The sequence below is a fragment of the Caretta caretta genome, chromosome 5 (genome assembly GCF_965140235.1).
Source record: "Caretta caretta isolate rCarCar2 chromosome 5, rCarCar1.hap1, whole genome shotgun sequence".
Lineage (NCBI taxonomy): Eukaryota > Metazoa > Chordata > Testudines > Cheloniidae > Caretta > Caretta caretta.
The window spans coordinates 125,710,582-125,730,441 of record NC_134210.1 but is presented as its reverse complement, the minus strand read 5'-3'; the positions used below and the strand labels follow the sequence as shown (position 1 = coordinate 125,730,441).

General features: G+C 47.0%; 1 long non-coding RNA gene across 1 annotated transcript; it reads left to right on the top strand.

The window, feature by feature from the left end:
• Nucleotides 1-6,284: 6,284 nt before the first annotated feature.
• On the top strand, nucleotides 6,285-14,620 carry LOC142072062 (uncharacterized). Its single transcript, XR_012668328.1, has 2 exons — nucleotides 6,285-6,403; nucleotides 12,353-14,620. It is a non-coding gene; the product is annotated as an uncharacterized LOC142072062 (long non-coding RNA).
• The last annotated feature ends 5,240 nt before the right edge of the window (nucleotides 14,621-19,860 follow it).

The window sequence follows — 19,860 nt, the reverse complement described above, 5'->3', positions numbered from 1 at the left end:
TGGAGCCCTGGCCCAGCCGGCAGGAAGAGAGTGTTGTTCGGCTCCCTGTTTAAAACCAAGCTGGCAGAGATTTGCCCTGTGAGAGTCGCTCACCAAGCGGCAGCTTTGCAGCCCCGCATCGGGAAGCACAAATGGAGACGTGTGTGGGGCATGAGTAACACCTGCTAGGCGCTGTACAAACATCCCAAATAACACAAGGAGGGATGGCTACAGGACTCTAGGGAGTTAAGCACCCAAATCCAACTGATTGACTTTCAGTGGGATTTGCGAATCGCATTCCCTTTAGGTGCCTTTGGAAATCCCAGCGTATCTGAGGAAGGCCCCTCCAGCCTCAGGTGCTTAGCCAGCTAAGAGAAGCCTGAGCTCTGTTACGAGACAGTCCATGTTCTTCTGAAGCCTCTGTCTGTGCAGCAGCCGTGTCTCCCAGCAGAGTCTCCTAACGTGCCCGGGGAATCGTGGTCTCTGCAAGATTCTGCTGAGGTTGCTGATTCTATACACGGGAAGGGTGGAGTGCGCAGGTTCCGGGCATATTTCTTGGCTCCGCACTGCAGTGGAGGAAAGCTTGGCGATAAAACCTGAATGCTGGCCATGTCTATTTCCCGATGGAAGCGCAGCACAGCTCTCATCCCGTCCGCGAGGAGCTAAGCAGATGGACCTGGAAACTTGCCTTGGTTATGGGTTTTTTATGGTACAAAGCCCGTCAGGATGGCTGAAAAGCTTGCCAGTGCTCACTGTTTGGCACGTGGGGTTGATGTGAAGTTTGTGCAGATCCGGTCTGACAGTGAAAATCAAGGGTGTGAATTAAAAACATTTCACAGGAGCCCTATACACCAAGGCCTAGTCTTTCTCCCACTTCAGGCAATGAGAGTTTAAATGAGTGCAGGATCAGGCCCCAAGACAGCCATCTTCCCACAGTCACTCTCAGGTGTCGGCAGAAGGCAACGTGCTCACTGCCATATTTTCATCCTGCTACTTCCTCCTGCCTCAAGCAAGACCTGTTCACCTGAAGAATCGAGGTGTGACACGTCCTAGGGAAAGGCATGAAGAGTAATTTAAAAGTTAGAGACCAGCATAAGAGGGAGAAGGAAAGAAGGGGGGAGGGCTTGAAAGAATGAAACACAGGAGAATGACACAAAGTTGGCTTCTAACATGCGATGCAATGAAGCAGACACGGTGAGCGCAGGGCTGCCTGCTCATCTAGCTAGGGCCCTCACAGACAAGGAGCATATGGCTGCTGTGCATGGGATCTGGGGTGGGTTTTGCACCATTGCTGGGAGCAGTTCAAGGTGCATTCAGCCCTACACAATTTACATCCTGTCTAGAAACCACTGCTCACTGCGTGCTCCATCCTGGCAGCTGAGCTCATCCGAGGCACCCAGGCTAACAGCGTCCCTGTCCGTTCATTTATCAGTGACTGGCTAATGCTTGGGGAGCACACTCTTTTGTTGACCAGAGCCAGAGCCTCTTTACCCTCAGGGCAAAGTGTCAGCCTCCCCTATTTACACAGGCCTTGTTCTGAGGGACAAGTTCTTCCTTCTTTTTTTTCTGTTTTTGAGGGAGACTCTTTGAGCTGTTTAACTGATGTGGAGTTGTGCTTTTAACTGTACGTGCATGTAGAGCGTGAGAAGTGCATTTCAGAACATCTAAATACGTTTCTATATAGACAGCTGCAGCGTGCGAGAGAGGGGGTGTTGTATCCCCAATTCTTAACTTCTTCCCCCAGCTTTTTGGCTGCTGTGGGAATGGGGTTTCTGCTATGCCACCCCCCATCCAACATCTTCTTTGTGTCCTCATTAGACCAGCTCCAGCTGCTTCTGTTGCTGTTCCTCTCAGCTTTGGGAAGCAGCAGCGGAGTGAAATTGATGTGATTCTGGTTGGTTTCATTGCTTCGCTCAGGGTTTTGAATAGTGAAAAATGCTGAAAGTTCTGAATTCCATGTGTTCCCCATGGATATTTTATGCTTTCCGTAGCAACCAACCAATTTCACATTTACCATGAAATCCATTCTGAGGAAGAGAATAAAACAACTTTCTTCATGCTATATAAACCCTGTGTGAGACAGTTTCATTATATTGTATCAATAGTGGGTAACATAAAAATTAGAGGCAATGTCATTGCATTGCATCTTCTTACGTTACAAACCAATGAGAGAGAGAGAGACAGCAAGTGTTGTCTGACACATGGACAAGCCCGAGAGGGGATCTGATTGCTCTCTATACATACGTTAGTAGCAGGGGGTAAACACCAGGGAGTGATGAAGAGCTATTGAAGCTAAAGGATGATGTTGCTACAAGACCAAATGGACATAAACTGGCCATGAACAAACTCAGGCTGGAAATGAGAAGAAGGTTTCTAGCCACCAGAGGGGTGAGGGTCTGGACCAGCCTCCCCATAGGACCAGTGGGGGCAGACTAACTAGCTTTAAGATGGAACCTGCTACGTTTCTGAATGGGATGATAGGACAGCTTTGCCTGCAATAGCCTGGACTGACTTGGAGACCCTGCAAGTCACTTCCATCCCTCTGCCCTATGCAGAGATTTGATTTGCTCCTCATGCATGTGCAAGACCTTACAAATTCCTGCCAGTGTCATTGTTAGATTTGTCAGAAACCATTTTTTCAGCCTGTGGTAGTCTCTTGACGAGAGGAATCCTTGTCGTGTTACTTGGCCTGGGATCTAACAGTGAGTTTTAAGGGAGCCCTTTAAGAAGTAGGTACCATCTCTGTAAGTTTGCCTAGCTTCCTAGACCTCATCCCCACCCTGGAGATTTTCACTTGTGATGTCCAGATAACCACAAGCCCTCAGTACTTGTGAAAGGGGTACAATAAAAAATCTTTAAAATCAGAGGCGATGCATGGGGGGGGGGACGGGACATGTGGGGTCCTCCTCAGCCCCGCCCCCCCCCGCCCCAATTTCTCAAGCCACCTCTCACCGGGACGCCCAGCAGCGAGGAGACAGCGGCTCCCCCTGGCGTGTCCATGCAGCACTGGGCGGGAGGAAGCAGCAGGGTGGCTGGCTGTGGGCTGAGCTTCCCCCACCCCTCTGCATGCGGCTGCTTCTCTTTCCCTGCTGCTGGAATCCCAGTGCTTCCTCCTGCCTGCTTCGCAGGGGCCCGCCAAGGTGAGTCAGGGGCTGGAGGCAGAGGCAACGCATGGGGTGGGCACGTGCCCCCCAGACCCTTTCAGTTGTGCCCCTCCACTATCCACAATTACGCGTCACCTCTGTTTGCAATATACAATAGTTTCCAGAGCGGACACTTTAAAATGAAATTAATGCTAATGCTACAGGTCAGTGACTCGTTGGTAAAGATCCTCAGGCAGATGCTGCTAACAAACCAGACCCCGCCATTAGAGAGCTAGGAAACTCAGAGTTCAGTGTCCGAACCTCTGGACATTCCCACTTATGGCACCCAGCGAAGCTGAACTCTCCCTCCGAGCGGCTGCCACCTCCTTCCTTTGGAAGCTGGTCTGTTTGGATCAAAGCCTTGTTTTCTAATGGCTCTCAGAAGTCCCCTGGCTGCGGCGAAAAGGTACCAGCACCAGAGCCCGATTTCTCCTTTGTCATCTGTGGCTGTGGACATCTTAGATTTGGAGATGGGGCGGCATAGAAGCCGACTTTGATTTCCCCATAGGTGCTCGACCCCCGCTCCGCCCTAGGCCCCGCCCCCACTCCACCCCCTCCTCCAAGGCCCCACCTCTGCCCCCGCTCCACCTCCACCCTGCCTCTTCCCTCCCCCGAGCGTGCCCCACCCTTGCTCCACCTCCTCCTGCCCCCGCTCCTCCCCTTCCCCCCCCAGCATCTCCTGCCCACCACTGAACAGCTGATCAGCAGCTGGCAAGAGGTGCCCGCCAGTGGGTGCTAAACACCCACGATTTTTCCCCCAGGGGTGCTCCAGCCCCAGAGCATCCACGGAGTCAGCGCCTATGTGGGGCAGTACCTCTCCAGCGCGTTGCTGGAGTATTAGCAAAGCTCCCCGCAAAGCACCGGTTTCATCCACCTATGTCAGAGGCTTTGTCGCCGTGCTAACCCTGGTGCTTTCTTCACTTCAGGGCTGTAATTCGTAACCCTGTGCACCAGCTCTGTGCTTAACAGCGCTTGGGTAATGGTAACACACGGCAAATTAATGAAGAGTCAAGGAAGCGGGACGGGGGTTGCTATTTTTCTGCGTAATACGCCAGGAGCAAAGCTGTCAGTGGGCCAGCGTTGAGCCAGCTGCACGGCATCCCCCACTCAGCACGTGGTTGCTTGGGGCGGCAGGACTGCGCTGGAGAAAGGTGACCACACTGCAGTGCCGGAGGCCTGGGCTCTTGTTTTCCCTGAAGGGTTCCCTTGGGTTTGACTCGCTGTTGCTTTGACACCAACAAATGTCCCGGCAGCACCTGAGAGCATTTTGATTGATTTTCTCGTGTTGCTTAGGAGGTCTGCACAGGGCTTTTCATTCCTGCCCACACCTCATGCAGTCCCCGTGGCTGTGGCAGGTTACAGCACATGTTTTTTCCAACAGGTGAAAGCATTTGCTGGGGGTGGGGAGGATGAATCCAGCTGGTTGGGCTAGTAGCAATCGTTTGGAACGGGGTGGATTTGATGGATGATTATTTGCTTGAGTCCATCTCTCCCTTCTAGAGCCTCTGCTGGCTTCATTTTGCTTATGAGCTTGGTTTTGATTTCCTTCCAAGTTCTCCTCGCTCCTCGCCTCTGTTTCGCAAGCACCTGAGGAGCTGTAAATGGACGAACACGAGAGGGGAGGGTTAACATTTCGGCTATCATGCTGGGGAGACTTGCAGATGAATGGCTGCCCAGAATTCCACATGACTAGGTTGTCAATAACATTACCCTGGCTATGGGCTAGACTCTTCATTATGAGCAGAATGAGCTAGCTCGCAGCCATTATGTCCATTCAATTAAGTTCCATATTGTGTTATCTACTAGGCACCTCAGTCATAGCAGAGAACTAATCTTTGGAGATCTTTTAAAGCCAAATGATTTCTGTATTTGCATCACTAGGCAAGTAAGGACATTAGAAGAGGATGAGGCCTCTATGTCCTTTCTCTCTATATTGGGTGCAGAGGAAGCTCTGAGCCAACGGAGAGAAATCAATAAGCCATTTCTTTTATTGGCTCATCGGAACAATTTGTGACGTCTCTTGAGTTTCATGTGCAAAAATATGGATAACGTGCATTTTCTTTCCAAAGTTTGCGGGACCTAATACATTTGCCTGCTACAAGCTAGTTCAGTATAAGGAAATGCCAGACAGGGCATTCTCTACTTCTGGGCTGTATTTTACACACCTGCTTTGCATTTCTTATAAACTGGTTTGTTACGAAAAATTGGTTTGTCACAGAGGTTGCCATTTATATGGGGTGAATTGATTTACATTGGTATCCATGCAGAGCACACAGCTTCATACATAAGAAAGGCCATGCTGGGTCAGACCAAAGGTCCATCTAGCCCAGTGTCCTGTCTTCCAACAGTGGCCAATGCCAGCTGCTTCAGAGAGAATGAATGAACAGAACAGAGCAATTATTGAGTGACCTATCCCCTGTCATCCAGTCCCAGCATGGGGTTGCATCCCTGACCATCTTGGCTAACAGCCTTTAGTGACCTCTCCTCCGTGAACTTATCTGTTTCCTTTTTGAACCCAGTTATACACTTGGCCTTCAGAATATCCCATAGCAATGAGTTCCACAGGTTGACTGCACTTTGTGTGAAGTAACTTCCTATTGTTTGTTTTCAATATCCTGCCTGTACAAATCACTAGCACCATTATGGAAATCACATTGCTTGTATTCAAATTATGTTGAAACAGATTTCTAATCTTTATTGCTTGGTATATATAGGAACATAGGAATTGCCAGACTGGTTCAGATCCAAGGTCCATCTAGCTCAGTAGCCTGTCTAGATAGTAGCTAGCAACAGATGCTTTACAGGAAGGTTTAAAAAGCCCACAGTAACTGATGTGGGATAATGTGTCCCTCCACATTATGTCTCATCCTGGTTTCTAATAGTTAGAGATTGGCTTAAGCCTAGAAGCATGAGGTTTTATAACCCTTGTTGAATTTTTTGTGTCATTATTGATGATAACTCTGGATATTCTTGTTCTCCATATAGACTTCCAATCCCTTTTTGAATCTTGCTAAATTCTTGCCCTCAATGACTTCCTGTGGCAATCAGTTCCACAGTCGCATTACATGTTATATGCAAAACTATTTCCTTATTTTGGGTTTGAATTTCTCACTTCTCAGTTTCATGTATTGTCTCCTTGTTCTTGTGTTATGAAACAGGGAGAAGAGACAGTCCTGATCTACCTCCTCTAGACCAGTTTCTATTTTATCATCTCTGAACCCACTCCACTTCTGCGATACGCTTTTAGATACGGGATGACCACTACTGCACCCAGTATCCAGGTGAGGCCACACCATTGATCTATATAGTCGCACTAAAACAGTCTTGGAATTAATCTCCATCCAATTCCTTATGCATTCTAATAATGTGTACAACTTTAATGGTGAGCACTAAAACAATTTACCGAGGGTCGTGGTGGATTCTCCATCACTGACAGTTTTTAAATCCGAATTAGAAGTTTTTCTAAGAGGTCTGCGCTAGGGATTATTTGGGGCAGTTCTCTGGCCTGTGCTATATGGGAGGTCAGATCACAATGGTCCCTTCTGGCCTTAGAATCTATAACGCTTTGTTCGCTTTTCTGACCACAGCTGCTCATTAAGCAGAGATTGTCATTGAGCTGTCTACACTGATGGCCAGGGTTCTTCCTTGAGTGGCTACAGTTACTTTAGAACTCTGTAGAGTGTATGAGTGCAGATTTTCCCCTCCAATGTGTGTTACTTTGCAATTGGAGTGTGTTGATTTTTAGGGGAATCACACACTGATAAAAAGACAGTACTTTGCTTTTGAAGAGGAGCGGTTGTTTACTGTATTACAGACAGACAGAATTTTTGACGCTAGCTCATTCCAAGGTCCCCCTGTCTCAACTGGACACTGACAGATGCAGAGCTGGAATCTGCCTGGCTCATTCGTGGGTTCATATTGATAAAATAAGTATTATCAAGCATTTCTTGTTTAGGCTCTAGTGAGAGTTGGGAGTTGCCGCATGAATGATCTCACTTGTATTATCTGTGTTCCACGTGGTCATGTAATATAGGAGAGGGTGTCGTGTGAGGACTCTGTGACTGTCTGAATTGCCATACAGGAGAGGGACATCAATGAGTGTGAAGAGTGTTCTTCTGCAGAAATTGTTACGCCCCTTCAGAAAGCGGAGACCCACTGAGACCAGACAGGCTAGGAGTGGGGCTTACACCTGGAAACTCCCCGCTTCTGACTCAGTAGAGTTTTTGGTGGGAAAAAAAATCTGTTTTCATCACCAAAAAAAATTGACTCTTTTCTTCTTTTTTTATTAAAAAAAAACTGACAAAACTGGGTTTTGTGAATTTTTTTTTCTTTCGGGTAGGAAAAGCTCCGTTTCCACTCAGAGAACAGCCCACAAGCCCCTTCCGGCCTCTGAGAAACCTTGCAAGCCATCCAGAGCCTGCAAACCATGCTGCACAGCCCAGTGTGAAAGAGCACGGCTCGCCCACAGCACGTGGAATGGGAAAACACCCTCCCAGTTAGAAATCGACAGACCCTTGCACCATCGAATGGTGTGGTGCCATGGGCCAGTGGTGGCTCTGTGCAGGAGAGCGAGGGGCAATGAGCACTTTCTTCACAGCCCTGGGTAGGCTACCTGGACCTTGGGTTCTGGCACAACCATTCCCCCTCGGGGAGCTGGGAGGGGAGGGGAGTGGGTGGAGCCTTATCTCCCCCCTCCTCCCCCACATTATGCCAGCTTCCTCAGCTGAAGGAGGTGGGAGGGTGCCCGTCCCTGCAGTGACAGGGAAATGGATGGTGAACTGTGCCTTGGAGTCTGGCTACCTGCTGGGCACCATCCCTTGCTCAGGGCTGTGGCTACCCCACAATGTAGCCTGGGATCTGTACAAACAACCATACACAGGGAATGGGCTCAGCCTTGAAATGGTCCCGTCAAGCCAGACACCTCTTGGCAGCAAAGGTTCAATTCCTTCTCTGGGAGGTTCCCTGTCTTCTGGCTTCTCACCAGCAGGCAGGAATGGTTTGCGTGGAGGGTCTCACTCCTGCTGTCTCAGGCTCGAGTGCATGGTCACTCATGCTACAGGACTCGTCATCCCCTAGGAGAGGGGATCTGTTAGTGCCTGGGTTTGTTTCACATCCGGATTAAAGATGGGAAGAAGATGGAATCGCTTGCCAGCAGGAGAGACAGTAGCTCACGACATGACCCTGAGCCTGCCAGTGCAGGGAGCCCCAGGCCCGGCCGTGGCACACTGCACATGCTGAATCTGTAAGTAATGTGCTCTGCCAATTAGCCTAGTTCAGTCAAGTGTCATTTTTAACTCCCTGAGTGCGGGGCTGGCAGCCAAGAGCTCCTGAGCTCTAATCCCAGCACTCTTACTGACTCTCCGCGTGGCCCTCGGGGAGTCCCTAGCACACCCTGGTCCTTCAGAGCCTGGCACACACCAGTAACTTTGTGTATCTGCTGAACTGAAGGAGCTCAATCAATTTAGCTTAGCCAAGAGAAGGTTAGGAGGTGATTGGGGCCCCAGTGATTTCCCTACACCCCTCCTGAATTTCCCCAACAACCCCCCCCCTCCGCCGCAGTTTTGTGAACTAGTTACATGCCAATTTAGTGACTGTTTGGAAATTTGAATTGAAATTGAAACATTAATACACACTTTAAAAGCATACACAGTGTATGATAAAATATGTATATCTGAAAAAGTATAATAGATTTGAAAAGTATGAACATAGACTAGCTTCCTTATACAGCTGTTGTTTTTTATGACAATGTCAGTGCATTCATTTTGGTGATGTTGGCCAACCTAATAATTTCAAATGATGATTTGTAAACAAAGTCTAAATGAGCTGTCCCTGACAGCTCGTGATGAGCTGGGGCTGGGGGGAAAGGCTTCAGGAGCAGATTGTATTTACATTCACACCTAATCTACCTAGGTATCCAGCAAACAGAGCTGTGTTGCCCAAGTGATAGATTTTGGCTGGGGTTGGGTTACAAATCACTTGAATGCGGAGGGGGGGTGGTGGGGGAATGAAATGTTGTTGTTCTTATTGTATGAGTAAAGGGCGGTAGAACTGTACTTAGCCTGTGCTGATTGAGGGTATCAAGAGAGAGGGTGGGGACCTGTCCCTCTCCACTGTTTAAAGACAGCTGATTAGGCTCCATAGATAGTCTTTTATTTTGTTAAGTGACCACTGCAGCTGAAATCACTGATAATCCGGTCTAAGTGCTTAGTCCTGCTGTGGGGACAGTGTTCCTGTGGAAGAGACGGCCCAGTCAGCACTAGCAGCGAGGTTCCCCCACTGACAGCTCAGCTGAAATCACTGAGAGCTGGGTGGAACCTCAACAGACCAACTCGCAGAGGTTGTGGTGGCAGGTGGCAGCGGAAGGTGATGGTGCAGGGGCATTGGCAACAGAGTGGTGGAGTGAATGGTGACACAACGAACAGCAGTGGCCAGAGCAAACAGTGAGCAGCTGGAGGAATGAGCAAGGTGCCTTCTTGCCCCCCACCTGGGAGGTGAACTCATGTGAAAGCACCTCTGAACTCTGAGTCTCCACTGACCAAGCAAAACGCCGGTGAGTGGGGTGCAGTGGAGGGAAAAGTGAGGGGCACATTAAATAAACATTTGTTTGTTGGATTCTATTTTAGTGACTTTGCTCCAGAATGCTAGATGTGTGACTGGGAATGGAAACTTATATAAATATGTTTCCTAGTAGGCCAAGATTTTTAAAAGGCATTATTTGCCAAGGTTGGTATCTCACATCGTTGCTATCTTGAGAGGTCATAATTTTGGGGAGTTTCTGTACTAAACATTTTTATTATTATAATTATTTTTTACATAAGAATTGTCACACTGGGTCAGACCAATGGTCCATCTAGCCCAGTATCCTGTCTTCTGACAGTGGTCAAGGCCAGGTGCCTCAGAGGGAATGAACAGAACAGGTAATCATCAAGTGATCCATCCCCTGTTGCCCATTCTCAGCTTCTGGCAAACAGGTTAGGGACACTCAGAGCATGGTGTTGCATCCCTCCCTATCCTGGCTAATAGCCACTGATGGACCTATTCTCCGGGAATTTATCTAGTTCTTTTTTTAATCCTGTTATAGTTTTGGTCTTCACAGCATCCCCTGGCAAAGAGTTCCACGGGTTGACTTTATGTTGTGTGAAAAAATACTTCATTTTGTCTTTTTAAAACCTGCTGCCTATTAGTTTCATTGGGTAACTGCTAGTTCTTGTGTTATGTGAAGGATTAAATAACATTTCCTTATTCACTTTCTTCACACCAGTGAAGATTTTATAGACCTCTATCAAATCCCCCCTTATTCGTCTCTTTTCCAAGCTGAAAATTTCCCATTGCTTTAATCTCTCCTCCTATTTCATACCCCTGATCATTTTAGTTGCCCATCTCTGTACCTTTTCCAATTCCAATTTATCTTTTTTGGAATGGGGTGACCAGATCTGCACACAGTATTCAAGGTGTGCATGTACCATGGATTTATATAGAGGCAATATGATATTTTCTGTCTTATTATCTCTCTCTTTCTTAATGATTCCCAACATTCTGTTCGCTTTTTTGACTGCTGCTGCACACTGAGTGGATGTTTTCAGAGAACTATCCACAAGGACTCCAAGATTTCTTCCTTGAGTGTTAACAGCTAATTCAAACCCCATCATTTTGTATGTATAGTTGAGATTGTTTTCCAGTGTGCATTACTTTGCATTTATCAACATTGAATTTCATCTGCCATTTTCTTGCCCAGTCTCCCAGTTTTGTGAGATCCCTTTGTAGCTCTTCGCCATCTACCTGGGACTTAACTATCTTGAATAGTTTTGTATCTGCAAATTTTGCCACCTCACTGTTTACCCCTTTTTCCAGATCATTTATGAATATGTTGAACAGCACTGGTCCCAGTACCGACCCCTCAGGGATACCACTATTTACCTCTCTCCATTCTGAAAACTGATAATTTATTCCTACCCTTTGTTTCCCATCTTTTAACCAGTTACTGATCCATGAGAGGACTTCCCTCTTATCCCATGATGGCTTATGTTAGGATATAGATATTCAGGCCTGTCTGTAAAGGCCTATACTCTAAGAATTTAGGTGTATTCTTATCACTTGGCTAGTGATAGAGGTATAAAAGAAAGAATCAAAACCACTGTCTGCCAGTGTAAGGGCCTTCTCTTACTGTGACAGTTTGTGGCCCTGTGCTTAGGCTAAGGCCTTTGGCTAAGCAGCAGAGGCAGCCATAAGCTGGGAAGCGACCGGTCACATCCTCACATTCCAAACTAGTCACATTGAAATAAGGTGCTATTGGGCTGTTAGGCACTATCAGGACAGGATTGTATTCCTATCACCTCCAGAGAAAGGGAAGTGCCTAGAAAATGTAAAAGGAAACTTAGTTTGATAGCATCCTGTCTGGCAAGAACTCACTTATCAATAGCTGGGATGTGAAATCCTCACTTCTGTATTGTTTTGTCATTATAGTTCCCACTTTGCTATTGTTTGTCTGTATAATCTCTGTCTGGTTCTGTGATTGTTCCTGTCTACTGTATAATTAATTTTGCTGGGTGTAAACTAATTAAGGTGGTGGGATATAATTGGTTACATAATCATGTTACAATATGTTAGGATGGGTTAGTTAAATTTCAGGAAAATGATTAGTTAAGGTATAGCTAAGCAGAACTCAAGTTTTACTATATAATCTGTAGTCAATGAGGAAGTGACTGGGGGTGGGTGTGGGTGGGCATGTGGGTGTGTGAGATGGGAACAGGGAATGGGAGTAAGAAAATTGGAATCATGTTTTGCTAAAGGGGGAAATGGGAACAGGGAATGGGAGTAAGGAAGTTGGAATCATGTTTGGCTAAGGGTAGGAATGGGAACAGGGACACAGGCGTAAGGCTCTGTGGTGTCAGAGCTGGGAAGGAGGATACTAAGGAAGGAAACTGGAATCATGCTTGCTGGAAGTTCACCCCAATAAACATCGAATTGTTTGCACCTTTGGACTTCGGGTATTGTTGCTCTCTGTTCATGCGAGAAGGACCAGGGAAGTAAGTGGGTGAAGGAATAAGCCCCCTAACAGCTTACTTTTCAAAAGTCAATTTAAATTAAATAATTTTTTTAAAAAAAAATTATATTTTTTTAGAAATCTAGACCTGTTATGTGTTTTGGTGTAACTTGCATTATCCTTATGTTAAATTTGCATTATCCTAACAAAACATTTACTTTATTCAGATTTCTTTTATATGTTGCAGGTCAAAGTGAAAATGAAAAGACAAAAACCAGTACAACAATTTTTCCACTCAAAGGCCTCAAAAACTAACCAAGGTGAAGAACACATCAAGAACCAAGAATATATCAACATGTCATCTGAAGCTTCAAGTGGTGTATCTACATCCAACCAGCCCAAAGCACAAATACAGCTACCTATTGAAGAAACAGTGTCTCCAAAACCTACAGGCAGTTCCTGATGTTTGTCGGTCAAAGTGTTCCCATTTATTGAAATTACAAAAGATGGCTACTGGTGAACCTCTTACAAAAAAGCTTACAAATAAGGAAAGCTTTCCAATGCTACAATTGGTAAAAGTGGAGGAGCTTGGTTTGTCAAACCGATCAGCAAAGTCAATGCTGACAAACTATGTGAAAAGGCTGCAAAACACCACGCCTCTGGAGTGCATCAACATGCAGAAAGCCTTATAAGCCCACTTTCAAACCCAATTTTAGAAGTACTTAATGAGGCTGTTAAGAATGCTGGAGACGCAACACAGTTCATGCGAACAAACATGGCTGTGGCATCCTACTTTCTATTTAAGCAAGAGATACCACACACTACAAATTGGAGGCCAATTTTAAGTGCATTGTCACTTGTTCATCCTGAAGTTGAATACTGGTTCCGAACAAGACCAGCAAATGCTCACTATCTTTCTGCAAGAAACTCAACTGACTGGCTAGAAGCATGCAGTGCAACAGTGAAAGACTCAACAGTGGAAAAAGTGAAGAACTCTCTCACCACATTCAAAAAATTTGCATACATGGTTGATGAATGCACCGATGCAAATGGGCATCAAGTATTAAGTCATTGTGTATGTTATCTTGATGTCAGGGGTAGGCCAGTAGATGCATTTCTAGATGTTCAAGTTATAGAAGACACATCGGCTGCATTGGTGACAACCCACATCTTAGAAGAGTTAAATGCTTGTCAGTTGGACCCCAAACAGATGGCTGCTTGTGCATTTGATGGAGCTGCAAACTTCTCTGGAAGACATGGTGGAGTACAAGCTTTGCTCAGAGAAAAGTGTAACCCTAATCTCTCCTGTACACACTGCAGAGGTCATCTACTCCAGCTAGCACTAGTACGAGCTGTAGAATCTTCAAAAGACATTTTAAAAGCTATAAATTTAATGTCTTCATCATATTCTTTTTTCAGCAAGAGTCCAAAAAGACTGAATATCTTGGCAAATATAGAAGAAACACTGGGACTGAAGTTCAAATTAGTCCAACCTGGGAAAACCCGCCGGCTTTCTCATGAGCGATCCTTGGCTGTTGTCTTAAAATTACTCCAGCCATTATTACTGGCTTTGGAAAGTATATACCAAGATGGGATGGATCTAAGTAGTGAGGCTGGTGGATTACTTTTGCTACTACATTCAGAGAAGACCATTGCCACTCTCTCTCGTAAGTCTACTGTTGAAACCACTTGGGTCATTAAACAATGCCATCCAGGCATCTGCTACAACAGTAGTAGATCTTTGTCCAGCAATAGAAGCTACATTTGGATCAATCAGAGAGCTATCCATTGAAAAAGTACTTGAAGAAGCAAAGACTTCAGTCCAGAAGTTGACTAATGAAGGCATTTATATTGAATCCTTAAGTGAAGAAGACAAGAAGTGTTTGTTAAGACAACTGAAAAAGTACACAGACTTGATTCTTAAAAATCTACAACAGCAACTTCTAGATTCTACTCAACTGCCACGTAGCTTTTACAGATGCCTGTCCTATAAAACACCGACAGTTGAGTGGAGTGAGGCACTTCCAGCAATGGGGCTGCCATGTGCTCAGGACAGAATAGAGAATTTGAACACAGAGTAGAATATCATACGACGAATGAATGAAGATTTGACTTCAACTTCTTTTTTATCATCACTGTTGGCTCGACCTGATCTTTGTGCTCTGTTTCCTGGGCTGAAAGAAGTAGGAATTCATCTCTTGCTACTCCCAGTCACAACAGCTACAGTTAAGCGTTCTTTTTCATCATTGAATAGAATTTTGTGTTCTGAAAGAAGTCGCCTTCTGCCTGATCATGTGAATGAACTAATGAGCATATCAGTTGAAGGAATGGAAGTACCGGACACACGAGAAGCCACCAAAGATGAATGCATTGCATTCAAGAAGTTCATTAACAGAGTTGTGCAAAATTATATCAAGAAACCAAGAGGGATGTAGACGTAGTGCTTCATAGAAGGCTTGAGTAGCCAACTTTAATTTGTGTGATGATTTTAAAACATGAGTTAAATCTAATAAAATGGTCATGAAACATGTTAGGGGGCTTATTTCTTCACCCACTTACTTCCCTGGTCCTTCTTGCATGAACAGAGAGCAACAATACCCGAAGTCCAAAGGTGCAAACAATTCAACGTTTATTGGGGTGAACTTCCAGCAAGCATGATTCCAGTTTCCTTCCTCAGTGTCCCCCTTCCCAGCTCTGACACCACAGAGCCCCACCTGTGTCCCTGTTCCCATTCCTGCCCTTAGCCAAACATGATTCCAATTTCCCCACCCCCATTCCCTGTTCCCATTTCCCCCCCCACACACACACTTCCGGATTGACTGCAGACAATACAGTAAAACTTGAGTTCGGCTTAGCTATACCTTAACCAATCATTTTACTGAAATTTAACTAACCAATCCTAACATATTGTAACATGATTATGTAACCAATTATATCCCACCACCTTAATTAGTTTACACCCAGCAAAATTAATTATACAGCAGACAGAAACAATCACAAAACCAGACAGAGATTATACAGACAAACAATAGGGAAATGGGGACTACAGTGATAGAACAAACACAGAAATGGGGATTTCAAATCCCAGCTATTGATAAGTTTCACAGTAAGTGAGTTCTTGCCAGACAGGATGCTATCAAACCAAGTTTTCTTTTACATCTTCTAGGCACTTCCCTTTCTCTGGCGGTGATAGGACAGGAGTGTATTCCTAACAGCTCATTAGCACCTTCTTTCAATGTGACTAAGTTGAAATGTGAGGATGTGACCGTTCACTTCCCAGCTTATAGAAAAGGAGTACTGGTGGCACCTTAGAGACTAACCAATTTATTTGAGCATGAGCTTTCGTGAGCTACAGCTCACTTCATCAGATGTGATGATACATCTGATGAAGTGAGCTGTAGCTCACGAAAGCTCATGCTCAAATAAATTGGTTAGTCTCTAAGGTGCCACCAGTACTCCTTTTCTTTTTGCGAATACAGACTAACACGGCTGTTCCTCTGTTCCCAGCTTATGGCTGCCTCTGCTGCTTAGCCAGAGGTCTTAGCCTAAGAACAGGGCCTCAGACTGTCACAGTAAGAGAAGAACCTTACACCGGCAGACAGTGATTTTGATTCTTTCTTTTATACCTCTAGAACTAGCCAAGTGATAAGAATATACCTAAATTCTTAGAGTACAGGCCTTTACAGACAGGCCTGAATATCTATATCCTAACAAAACATTTTTCAGTTTTTACTATGGTGCCATACAGCCCACCTTCACCCTCACAGTCTCACCCCTCTCAGCCCTGACACCCACCTGTAAATTCGACTCCCTCCCCACCCCCTTTCAATTCCTGAGGAAACCACATGTGGAGGAGACATCTGAGAGGAAAGGCTGGCAAAGGCGGGATTAAATCCCATGGCTGGGAGCTGAACCAAGACTAGACATAAGGTGCAAGCTTGTAACACCAATGGGAATTCACCGTGGGACCCATTGCCCTGGGCTGAGGAGGATTCTCCGTAACATGGACATCGAGATTGGGTATCTTTCTAAAAGATCTGCCAGAGCTCCATCCATTATGGGCTGAATCCCGGGGGGAAATTCTCTGGCCTGTGTTACGGAAGAGGTGAGACTAGGTGCTCATAATGGTCCCTCCTGATCCTTTTGTTACACGTACAGCACCGTTAGCTAATTGAATAACGTAACACCTCAGAGCCCTCAGAGCCCGCAATTCCCCTGCCAGTCTGTCTGCAGATCAGCACTGCCAGGGCTGGATGTCACAGTCCAGGTGCTGGCACCCCAGGGTTAGCGAGAGAATTACAGGGGGGGTCGAGTGCTGGGGGGTTCTGGACTTTGACTCTCAGTGTTATAGTAGCATGTACATCAGGCCTCACAGACCTCCTCGGCTGGCCTCTCTCCCCCTCCATTGCCGTCACGCCGGCTGGGCCAGTGTTGCTGTGAGCGCCTGCAATGAGTCTGTCTCATTCCACCGGAGCAGAGGTTGCAGCATGGCAGGAGTTAACCGATGTTCTCTGAAAAGGGCCGCATGAGCTGGCAGCATATGTTTGCCTGGGTTCATAGAGCAGCGCTTCTCATGGCTGCCCTGCTTTTAATGCCTGCTTTTGCCAGTAATACATCACTGATCTGTGGTCAGTCACTGATCCTCCTCCTTCCCACTCTGCCTGTGCTTTGAACCGTCGGAGCCTGCCAGCAAAGGACAGTGTGTGGGGAACATCTTCATCCGGCTGCCGTTCATTCGGAGTCATGCTGCACGCGGCCCGCTCCGGCGTGATTTCGCCCTGGACACAGGTTCTGTGCATCGTTAAAGATAAACCCAACATGGGCCTGGGTTGGGAAGAATTAAACACCTCCCTCCCCCCCTCCCCCCCCGCTGACATGTCAAATTAATCCCCACTGCTCCTCATTCCAAGGGGATTATGGGGCAGGCCCAGGGGCCCAGTGCAGAGCGAGCGCCCGTGGCACATGGGGGAAGGGAGGGTTTGCTAGCCCAGGAACACTCCTGTCCGCATTCGCAAGGGCTGGCAGTGGGAATTCAGTGGCACAAGAACTGCCCCAGGGGCTGATTCGTGCAGGGCTTGGGACTGACCAGCCTGCCTGATTGAAGGGCTGGACCTCCTGAAGCCCCATTGTGCCCCTGCTGCACGGGCAGGCCTAGCTCAGCCCTCTCCCATCCTGCTCCTTCAACAGCTGTGGGGCAGCACGTGGGCTCTGTGCTCCGTGGGGATTTCCTCGGGGCCTTCAACCTGCCTGGCTGGCTCAAGGGCGCCAGGCCACGGCTGAGTCGGGCTCTTTGCACTCGAGGCATGGCTGAGCAGGGACTGCTCCGGGCCTCTGCCCGCGGTTGTGATTGAGCCATGAGCTCCGTAATGCTCCAGGCAGGAAGAGGGCTCGATTCTCCCCCGGCATCCGAGCTGCACTTAGCACTGGAGGGAGTGGGGGGTAGCCTGCTCCAGCTCCTTGATTTTGCACTTGTTGGCCTGCTCATGAGGAACAGCAGCCTTGACCAGAGCAGCCAGGCCCTCCTCCCTGCCCAGGCCAGCTGCCCCCTTCCTGCCCCCAGGCGGGGCGGGGCTGGTGCAGGAGGTAGCTCTGCTGGCTTTACGCCAGCTGGGAATTCTCTTCCGCTGGGGGAATTCTCTTGTGACCCCTTTGTGCTGCCCAAGCGAGGCACAGAGGCTGGAGTGGACCAACGTTCTGGTGCCCCGGGGCATGAAGGGAGGTGGGGTCAGTTATTCCAGCTAACGGGTACATGGCAGCAAAAGGTCCCAGGCGCCATCAGGCCCGATGCATAGAGCCTGCCAGCCACCCGCCCTGCCCTGGACCGTTGCCCAGGATCTTGGCCAGAACCTCCCAGGGCTAACCCTGTGAGTAATCTGAGTCTGGGGGAATCTCAAGTAGAAGCAGAGAGGTTCTTTTACCTCTGTATTTGTCACTGATGCAACTGCTGCCGGAATGCTGTGTCCAGTTCTGGTGCCCACAATTCAAGAAGGATGTTGGTAAATTGGAGAGGGTTCAGAGAAGAGCCATGAGAATGACTCAAGGATTCGAAAATCTGCCTTATAGTGATAGACTCAAAAAACTCCATCTATTTAGCTTAACACAGAAAAGGTTAAGAGGTGGCTTGCTTACAGTCTATGACTACCTACATGGGGAACAAATATTTAATAATCAGCTCCTCAGTCTAACAGATAGAGGTCTAACATGATCCGACGGCTGGAAGCTGAAGCTAGACCGATTCAGACTGGAAATAAGTCGGTACATTTGTAACAGTGAGGGTCATTAACCAGTGGAACAATCTACCGAGGGTTGTGGTGGGTTCTCCATCACTGACAATGAGACAAACATCCAATCTTGATTAAAAAATAGATCTGCTCTAGGAAGGATCATGGGGCAGTTGTCTGGCCTGTGTTTTAAAGTCCAGATTCACAACCCGCTCTCAAGCACACAGGCTGTTTCCTTTCCCAAGCAACACCCAGGCAGCAGAGATGTACCTGGGTGAATGAATAACCAATTTGAGAACAACAGCTGATCCCGTGTATTCTCTTCAGAGCCCTGTGGTGAAGGCACTTCCCCCTGTCTCGGAGGGTGCTGGGGGAGGAGGGAGGAATCTCATGGTGGGGGTGATGCAGGGTATTGCCCCTTATAATGATGGAAGAGGACTGTTTCTGTTCCATACCTGTGCTTTTCCCAGCTGGATTTGTACATTATTGTCCTGAGCACTCGTGGATATAATCACTGGCTGTCTCTCTCTCCAGAGAGAGAATAACGAACTATGGCAACTGGAAAACACTCCTCTGTATACTTATATCTTGGCTTGCTTTTACTTTGGACCTTGGGAGAGGTCACTTAAATCTTCTTGTCACGCACGTCATGTCAGCATTGTGTACTTTGGAGCAAATGGGTGGGAAACCAAAAGCAAAGAAAAGCCAAATAATAATAATAAATTCAAACCAACACAGCCCCCCAAAATCTACCAATATGATAAACAAAATTGTTTCCAGATTTCACGAACATTTTCAAGGCATTTTTATTGCAAGTTTTTTTAATTTGAAAAATGGCCCACAGCTCTATTTGTCCGCACCGTGCTGCGGTTCTTCGCAATCTGGGATGTATGTTGCGTCGGTTACTTTTGATTGGACACAGATGGCATGACAGTGTTTCTGTTCCCTGACTGGGGGAGTGTACACTTGGTATCATCAGGCTTTGGGGTCTCTTACTCTTACTTCTGGTGAAGATTTTCTAATATTAGCTTACAATTTGCTGTTGGTCAGAAATTGTTTTGCCAATAAGCCTGTTAGCCAGGTTAGTCACAGAAAACGGACTCAAAGAGAGGGCAAGAGTTAAGTCACTTCCATTTTTTATTTGAGCAAAAATGTGGAGACTCAGACTCCAGCGATCTGCGTAAGCCTACAAGTCAGGTGTTTGTTCCTGTGTCTGCCATGGGCTTCTTGCGTGAGCTTTGGGCAAGACACTCACCAGTGTAGTGCCTGTAAAATGTGGCTCAGAACAATTACCTGCCTCCTGGGGTGCTGTAATGCTAACTTGATGAAAGTTAGTACAGTGCTTTGAGATTATAGCATATCAGGGTTGGCAAGGACCCCTCAGGAGGTCATCTAGTCCAACCCCTTGCTCAAAGCAGGACCAATCCCCAGATTTTGCCCCAGATCCCTAAATGGCCCCATCAAGGATTGAACTCACAACCCTGGGTTTAGCAGGCCAATGCTCAAGCCACTGAGCTATGATAGGTCCTGCATC